General features: G+C 38.3%; 1 long non-coding RNA gene across 1 annotated transcript in view; it reads right to left on the minus strand.

Moving 5' to 3' along the window:
* Positions 1–6,090, minus strand: part of LOC144313927 (uncharacterized) — a 67,461-nt gene extending 61,371 nt beyond the window's left edge. Inside the window, exon 1 of the long non-coding RNA XR_013379577.1 lies at positions 6,011–6,090. This is a non-coding gene — a long non-coding RNA (uncharacterized LOC144313927). The remainder of the gene's footprint in view (positions 1–6,010) is intronic.
* Positions 6,091–8,005: the final 1,915 nt, after the last annotated feature.

Here is an 8,005-nt window from a genome sequence, read left to right on the forward strand (position 1 = left end):
CTCAAGAGAAAGGACCCAAATAGAGTCAGAAATGAGAATGGACACCACAGAAATACAGAGGTTTATCTATGAAACATCATATGCTAACACAGCTGGCAACCTAGAATAAATTCCTAGAAATGTACAATGTTCCAAAACTGCACTGGGAAGAAATAGAAAATCTGAACAGACCAATTACAAGTAATGAAATTGAATCAGTCATCAAAAAGCTTTCAGAAAATAAAAATCCAAGGCCAGATGGATTCACAATTCTAACATTTAAAGAATACCTATTCTCCAACTATTCCAAAAATTAAAAGGAAAGCTTCCAAATACATTCTATGAGGCTGGCATTACCCTGATACCAAAACCATTTACCACACACAGTACTACAGGACAGTATCACTGATAAACATTCGTGCAAAAATCCTCAACAATATAGGCAAAATGCCTACAACAAAACATGAAAAAGATCATTCCCCACAAGCAGGATTTGTTCTCAGAATGCAAGGGTGGTTCAACATTAGCAAATCAACACCATAAACCACATCAAAATGAAGGTTAAAAATCCTATCTCAATAGATACAGAAAAAAGCATTTGACAAGATTCAACACTCATGATAAAAAAAAAGTCCTCAACAAAAAATAGTGTTAGAAGAAACCTACATCAACATAAATATCACAAATGAAAAATCCACAGCTGACATCCTCACTGGTGAAAAACAGCTTTCCCCCTTAGGTCAGGAACAAGGATCCACTCTCAACTCTTATTCCACATAGTACGCCACATCCTGGGCACAGCAATCAAATGAAATAAAAATAAGAGGCATCCATATTGGTAAATACTTACTACAAAGAAAGTCCCAGAGATTCTACCAAAAAAACTACTACAATAAACAAGTTCGGTAAAATGGCAGTATGCAAAATACCCAAGAATGGACAGCATTTCTGTACACTACCAATGAAATTGTTGAAATTAAGCATCATTTATAATTGCACCAAAAATAAAATACCTAGGAATAAATCTGATGAAAGAGGTAAAAAACCTATACCATGAAAACTATAGAACATTGACGGAAAAAAGATTGATAACACAAATGGAGAGACATTTCATCTTTATTGGAAGAACACTGTCAAAATGTGTTCTCCAAAGCAATCTACAGATTTGCTATAATGCCTGTCAAAGTACCCACGACAGTTTTCAGAAAAATACTGAAACGTGTATGGAACCACAGAAGACTTTAGAGCCCATGAATCCGAAGAACAAAGCTGGGCTATCCCAATTCCAGATTTCAAGATCTACTACACAAAGCTATAGTAAGCAAAACACTATAGTACTAGCACAAAAATAGACACTCAGAATGAGAGCCCAGAAATAAGTCTGCATTTATATGGTCCATTAATCTTCAAAAAGGAGGCAAGAATATGCCATGGGAAAAAGTCTTTTCCACAATTGGTGCTGGGATAATGGATAGCCACATGCAAAATGGAACTGGATCACTTTCTTACACAATACGCAAGAGCTCAAGATGGATTGAAGACCTAAACATGAGATCTAAAACCAGAAAAATCCTCAAGGAGAACACATGCAGTGACTTCTCTTACATCAGCCATAGCGACAGTTTTCTAGATATGCCTAAATGAAATAAAAGCAAAAATAAACTATTTGAACTACATCAAAAAGGGATCCCTGGGTGGCTCAGCAGTTGGGCATCTGCCTTTGGCCCAGGTCATGATCCTGGAGTTCCGGGATTGAGTTCCATATCGGGCTCCTGCCAGGAGCCTACTTCTCCCTCCGCCTGTGTCTCTGCCTCTAATGAATGAATAAGTCTTTAAAAAAAATTAAAATAACTACATCAAAAGAACTTCACAAAACTGAAAGAATCTACCTAAATGGGAGAAGATATTTACAAATGATATATCTGATGACGGGTTAATTAACATCCTAAATATATGAACAACTTCTATAACCCAATACCAAAAAACCACCAATAACCCACTTAAAAAATGGTCTGAACATGTGAACAGGCCTTTCTCCAAAGACCTACAGATGGCCAACAGACATGAAAACATTCATCAGGGAAATGCGAATCATTTGGGTAGGGGGTGAGGAGAGAGAGCGTGTGAGGCACACAAGCAGGAGGGAGGAGCAGGCTCCTACCTAGCACAGAGCCCAATGTAGGGCTCATCCCAGGACCCTGGGATCATGACCTGAGCCAAAGGCAAGCCCTTAACCAGCTGAGCTACCCAGGTGCCCCCTAGGGGAAATGCAAATCAAAACAAAGAGCTATCACCTCACACTGTCAAGAATGGGTAAAATCAACACCAGAATTAAGTGTTGGTGAGGGTGCAGAGAAAGGGGAACCCTCACCAACAGTTGGTGGGAATGCAAACTGGTGCAGCCACTCTGGAAAACAGTATGGAGGTTTCTCAAAACAGAACTACCATAGGATCTAGTAAAATTTCAATACTAGGTATTTACCCAAAGAATATGCAAACAATTCAAAAAGATATGCACTCCATGCTTATTACAGCATTATTTACAGTAGCTGAGATATGGAAGCAGCCCAACTGGCCATCAATAGACAATTGGATTAAGATGTGTATACATACAATGGAATATTACTCAGCCATAGAACAATGAAATCTTGCCATTTCCAACACGGAGAGTTCTAGAGGGCATAATGCTAAATAAGTTAGAGAAAGACAAATACCACAATTTCACTCATGAGATTTACTGACCGAAGACTCAACTATTAAAACTAATGGTTATCAGAGGGGGAGGTGTTGAGGGGTGAAATTAGTGAAGGGGATTAAAGAGGATACTCACGATGAGCACTGAGCAATGTACAGACTGGTAGATTCACTATATTGTACGCTTGAGATTAAACACTGTATGTTAACTATACTTGAATCACAGAAGAGGAAGGATTAAAAACCCTATTTGAAGAGATGCAGAAAAATGGACAAAACTCATCAATTCATGAGATAACCCACTTTGCTGAATTTTAGAGACAACTTAATAAAGGCCATATTTAACAAATAATTATCCTACTCAATGGGGAAACAAAGCTTTTATTCTGAGATGAACAAGGATGTCCACGGTCCCTCTTTATTCAACATAGTACTGAAGTCCCAGCTGCAGCAATCAGACAAAAAAAAGCATCCAAATTAGAAAGGAAAAAGTGAAACTATTTGTAGATGACAGGATAGTACGTATGGAAAACTTTAAAGACACCAAAGAACTGTTAGAACCAGTAAATTCAGTTAAGTTTCAAGGAAGCCAACAACTGCCACTTTTTTTTTTTAAAGATTTTATTCATTTATTCATGAGAGAGACAGAGACAGAGAGAACGAACAAGAAGCAGAGAGAGAAGCAGGCTTCATGCAAGGAGCCCGATGCGGGACTCAATCCCGGGACTCCAGGATCAAGCCCTGGGCAGAAGGTAGGTGCCAAACTGCTGAGCCATCCAGGGATCCCCATCTGCCATGTTTTTATACATTGAGAAGATAAAACAATTCCCCTGGCAATTGCACCAAAAACAAATACCTGGGAATTTAACCACAGTGGTGAAAGACCTGTATTCTCAAAACTAAGACATCATTAAAAAAAAAAAATTGAATAAAAATGGGAATATATAACATGTTCATGCATTGGAGGAATGTTGCTAAAACATTTCCTTCAAGCAATCTACAGATTCAATGCAATCTTTATAAAAAAAAATACCAATAATATTTTTCACAGAAGTAGAATCATCTTCAAGTTTCCGTCGAACCACAAAAAGCCTTTAAAACTTAACAAAAGCAATCTTGAGAAACAATACTGGAGGTATCAATCCCAGATTTTAAACTATACTATGAAGCTGTAATAATCAGAACTGGCACAAAAATGGACACAGATAATGTAACAGAAGAGGGCTCAGAAATATACTTTCACAGTCAGTCAATAACACAAGAGGTAAAAGTATACAATGGGAAAAATACTGCCTTTTCAGTAAGTGCTAGGACAACAGCTTCTGGACCATGTTCTTACAACCATGCACAAAAATCAACTCAAAATGGACTGAAGACTAAAGAACAGAAACCATAAAAATCCTGAAAGAAAACACTGTTGATCTCTTGGACATTAGCTTTAGCAACATTTTTGTGGATATATTCCCTCAGGCAAGGGAAATGAGCAAAAAAAAAAAAAATGAATACATCAATCTAAATACCATCTGCAACAAAGGAAAACAATTTATAGGATTACCTACTAAATGGGAGAAGATAGTGGCAGATGATATATCTGGTAAGGGGCTAATGTCCACAACACACAAAAAAAAAAAAAAAAAAATTCAGCTAACACCAAATAAACACGATCCAGTTAAAAACTTGTCAGAGAACCTGAAAAGACCTTTTTTCAAAGACAACCTACAGATGGCCAAGAGACACACAGAAGGATGCTCAACATCACTCCTCAGGGAAACAGATTAAAACCACAATGAAATATCACCTCACAACAGTGAGAATGCCTAGTATCAAGACTACCTAATGAGTGTTAAAGATGTGGAGAAAGGGGAACCCTCGTGCACTGTTGGTAGGAATGCAAGCTGGTGCAGCCACTGTGGAAAAACAGGAGGAAAATTCTTTCAAAACTGAGTTACCGGAGTTCCCTGGGTGGCCCAGCAGTTTGGCGCCTGCCTTCGGCCCAGGATCTTGGAGTCCCAGGATCGAGTCCCCCATTGGCTCCCTGCATGGAGCCTGTTTCTCCCTCTGCCTGTGTTCTCTGCCTCTGTGTCTCTCATGAATAAATAAATAAAATTTAAAAAAAAAAAACTGAGTTACCATGTGATCCAGTTATTGTCCTACTTGCTAAAGGTAACAGATTAGTTCAAGAAAACATGTGCAACCCTAGGTCCATGGCAGCATCATTTACAACAGCCAAGGTATGGAAGTAGCCTAAGTGCCCATTGACTGATGAATGAAGATGTATACGATGCAATATTACTGAGCTTTAAAAATGAGATCACGCCACTTATATAACAAAATGGACAGACCTAGAGGGTATTATGCTAAGTGCAGTCAGAAAGACAAATACCACAATTTCACTTATGTGCAATCCAAAAAAAAAAAAAAATAAGAAAGAAAACATTCCTACAGAGAATTAATGGTTGCCAAAGGGAAGAAAAGTGACAAAGTGGGTGAGATAAGGGGAGTAAGAGGCACAAACTTAAGTCACAAGGATGAGAAGTACAACATAGGGAATGTAGTCAGTGCTGTACTATGCTTACTTTGGTGAGCATTTTGTTAAGTGTATAGTTATTGAATCACTGTCGTATACCTCAAACTAATAGATCAGCTATAATTACAAAAAGGGCAGGTAGTATTTAATAGTTATATGGACTGTCCCTTTTCCAATATATTTCCATGAAAATCAAGGAATCACTCAGAACCAGGCTACTACCTGTTAAGTAGGTTTGTTGTTCATGACCAGCAAGATATTTCCCAAGACACCAGGAGAAAACTTTTTTTTTTTTTTTTCAGGAGAAAACTTCTAATCTATATCAAGACATACAGATGCCCAAACACATCTCAGTATCACTAATCGGAGAAATGCAAATTAAAACCACAATAGCCCCTTACCTTAGAGCTGTCAGAATGGCTAAAATTAAAAAAAAAAAAAAACACAGCAAGTGTTGGCAAGGATGGGGGGGTAGTAACACTGTGTACTCTGGTGGGAATGCAGACGGGTGAGGCCACTGTGGAAAACTGTAGGGAGTTTCCTTAAAGTAAACCTAGAATTACCATAGGATCCAATTAATTCCAATGCTGGGCATTTACCCAAAGGAAGGAAAACACGAATTGGCAAAGGCGCATGTATCCCCTATGTTTACCACAAACTTATAACTTTACTTATAACAGTAAAGCTATGAAAACACAGTTGTCTATTTGTAAGTAGATGGATAGAAAAGATATCCATCCTATGTGACTACATGTAGTAGATAAATTCAACAGAATATGACTCAGCCATAAAAAAAGAATGCCAACTTACCATTTGCAACATGGGTGGTCCCAGAAAGCATGCTGTTAAGAGAAATACCATAGGATTTCACTCATTTGTAGAATCTAAGGGAAAAAAGGCAAGTAAGAGGACAAGACTCTTTCAGATGCAGAACTGGTGGTTGCCAGAGGGGAAGTACATGGGCGATGGGGAAGATAAATGGGATTGAAAGTACATTTAACTTGATGAGCACGGAGAAATCCATAAAGTTTTTGGCCACCACTGTTAATTTTATTAAAAGGAAATACAATTGCAACAGAAAACAAAGGCCAAAACTATCCATGACAACAGTAGGCATAGAAAAAACTCAAGAACGAAGCCGAAAAGCTCAAACTCTCATACATGAGGCCTCAATGTACGTCAGGGGCATTTTGGAGCTCCTGGTGAAGGCTGAACTATAATGTTATTAGGATAAGGGATCTCATTCATTTGGGGAATATAAATAATAATGAAAGGGAATATAAGGGAAGGGAGAAGAAATGTGTGGGAAATATCAGAAAGGGAGACAATATAAAGACTCCTAACTCTGGTAAACGAACTAGGGGTGGTGGAAGGGGAGGAGGGCGGGGGGTGGGGGTGAATGGGTGACAGGCACTGAGGGGGGCACTTGACGGGATGAGCACTGGGTGTTATTCTGTATGTTGGTAAGTTGAACACCAATAAAAAATAAATTTATTATTAAAAAAAAGGATAAGGGATTATCTACATGAAAACATTAAATTGGGTGTCCGTTTCAAACCATTTCTAAAAATCACTGGCAGGTAAATTAAAGACTTCTATGAGAGGGAAGTTTGTGGGGCTTTTGTTTCATTTCGTTTTTTAAAGATTTCGACAGCAAGCATAAGGAGAAGAGAGGGAGAGAGAAACAAGCTTCCTGCGTGGAGCTTGATCCCAGGACCCTGGAGTCATGACCTAACCCAAAGGCAGACACTTAACTGACCAAGCCACCTAGTCACCCCATGAAAGGGAAGCTTTAAATACTGCATAAAATGATACTGCTGACAATTTTGTCATGACCGTTAATAAACTTGAGAGCAGCCCAGATGTACTAACCCTAAGACGCAAGATTTTAACACATCTCGATACTGTGAAGATCCTCCATTCGCCCCAAAGGAAAAAAAGAGCAAAAGACGAGGTACTAACTGGGGAAATGGATTTTCGTACTTTTAAACAAATCATAACTTGAAGATAGCACGTAGGAGGCAAAATACCTACACATTTAAAACACATGAAGGAGCAACAAACAGGAGGCTGTCTAACCTCTTATTAATGGCCAGTTCCAAGTAACTAATATGCATTTTTAACTATGCATTTGACAAAAATAGTAAAAAGTCAATTTATATTAAAAATTATTGGCGAAAGGAAATTTTGGGCAGAAGTCTTCAATCCTCTCAAACATGCACACACAGTATGCTCCAGTAAGGTCCCTCCCAGAAAGAAGTTCCCACATGAGCAGAGAAGATGCTCAAGAATGTTCATGGCCACACAGCTGAAAACAGTCCAAGGTTGTGCACAGTATAAACCTCCATGAAGAGAAAATAATGATGTGTGATCCTATAGTATTATACAGCCCTGGGAGTAAATGGAGTACAGCTACATAGGATAGGAGGATAAAGCTTAGGATGTCGTGCAGTGAAAAATAAAATTCTGACTACACATAGCCTGATGGCATTTATAGGAGAACTAAATAAGATGTTTACATGGATAAAACTAAGAACAAAGGAAATAGGATTCAGGAGAGTGACTTCCCCTCCACATCAGACTGGGTTTTGGAAGAAGCACACAGGTATCTTAATGGCCTTGCTATCTTAGTCTAGATGTTGGGTTTGTAAGCATTAATTTGTTTCTTCTGGTTTTTACTATTTCTGGATTCTTTTATTCTTCCTTCAAGTCTTAGATTCCCGTTAACATACAGTGCATTAGGAGTTTCAGGTATAGAATTTTGTTACTCACCACTTTGTCATTTCATCATTATGTTTCGTGACA

The sequence above is a fragment of the Canis aureus genome, chromosome 5 (genome assembly GCF_053574225.1).
Source record: "Canis aureus isolate CA01 chromosome 5, VMU_Caureus_v.1.0, whole genome shotgun sequence".
Lineage (NCBI taxonomy): Eukaryota > Metazoa > Chordata > Mammalia > Carnivora > Canidae > Canis > Canis aureus.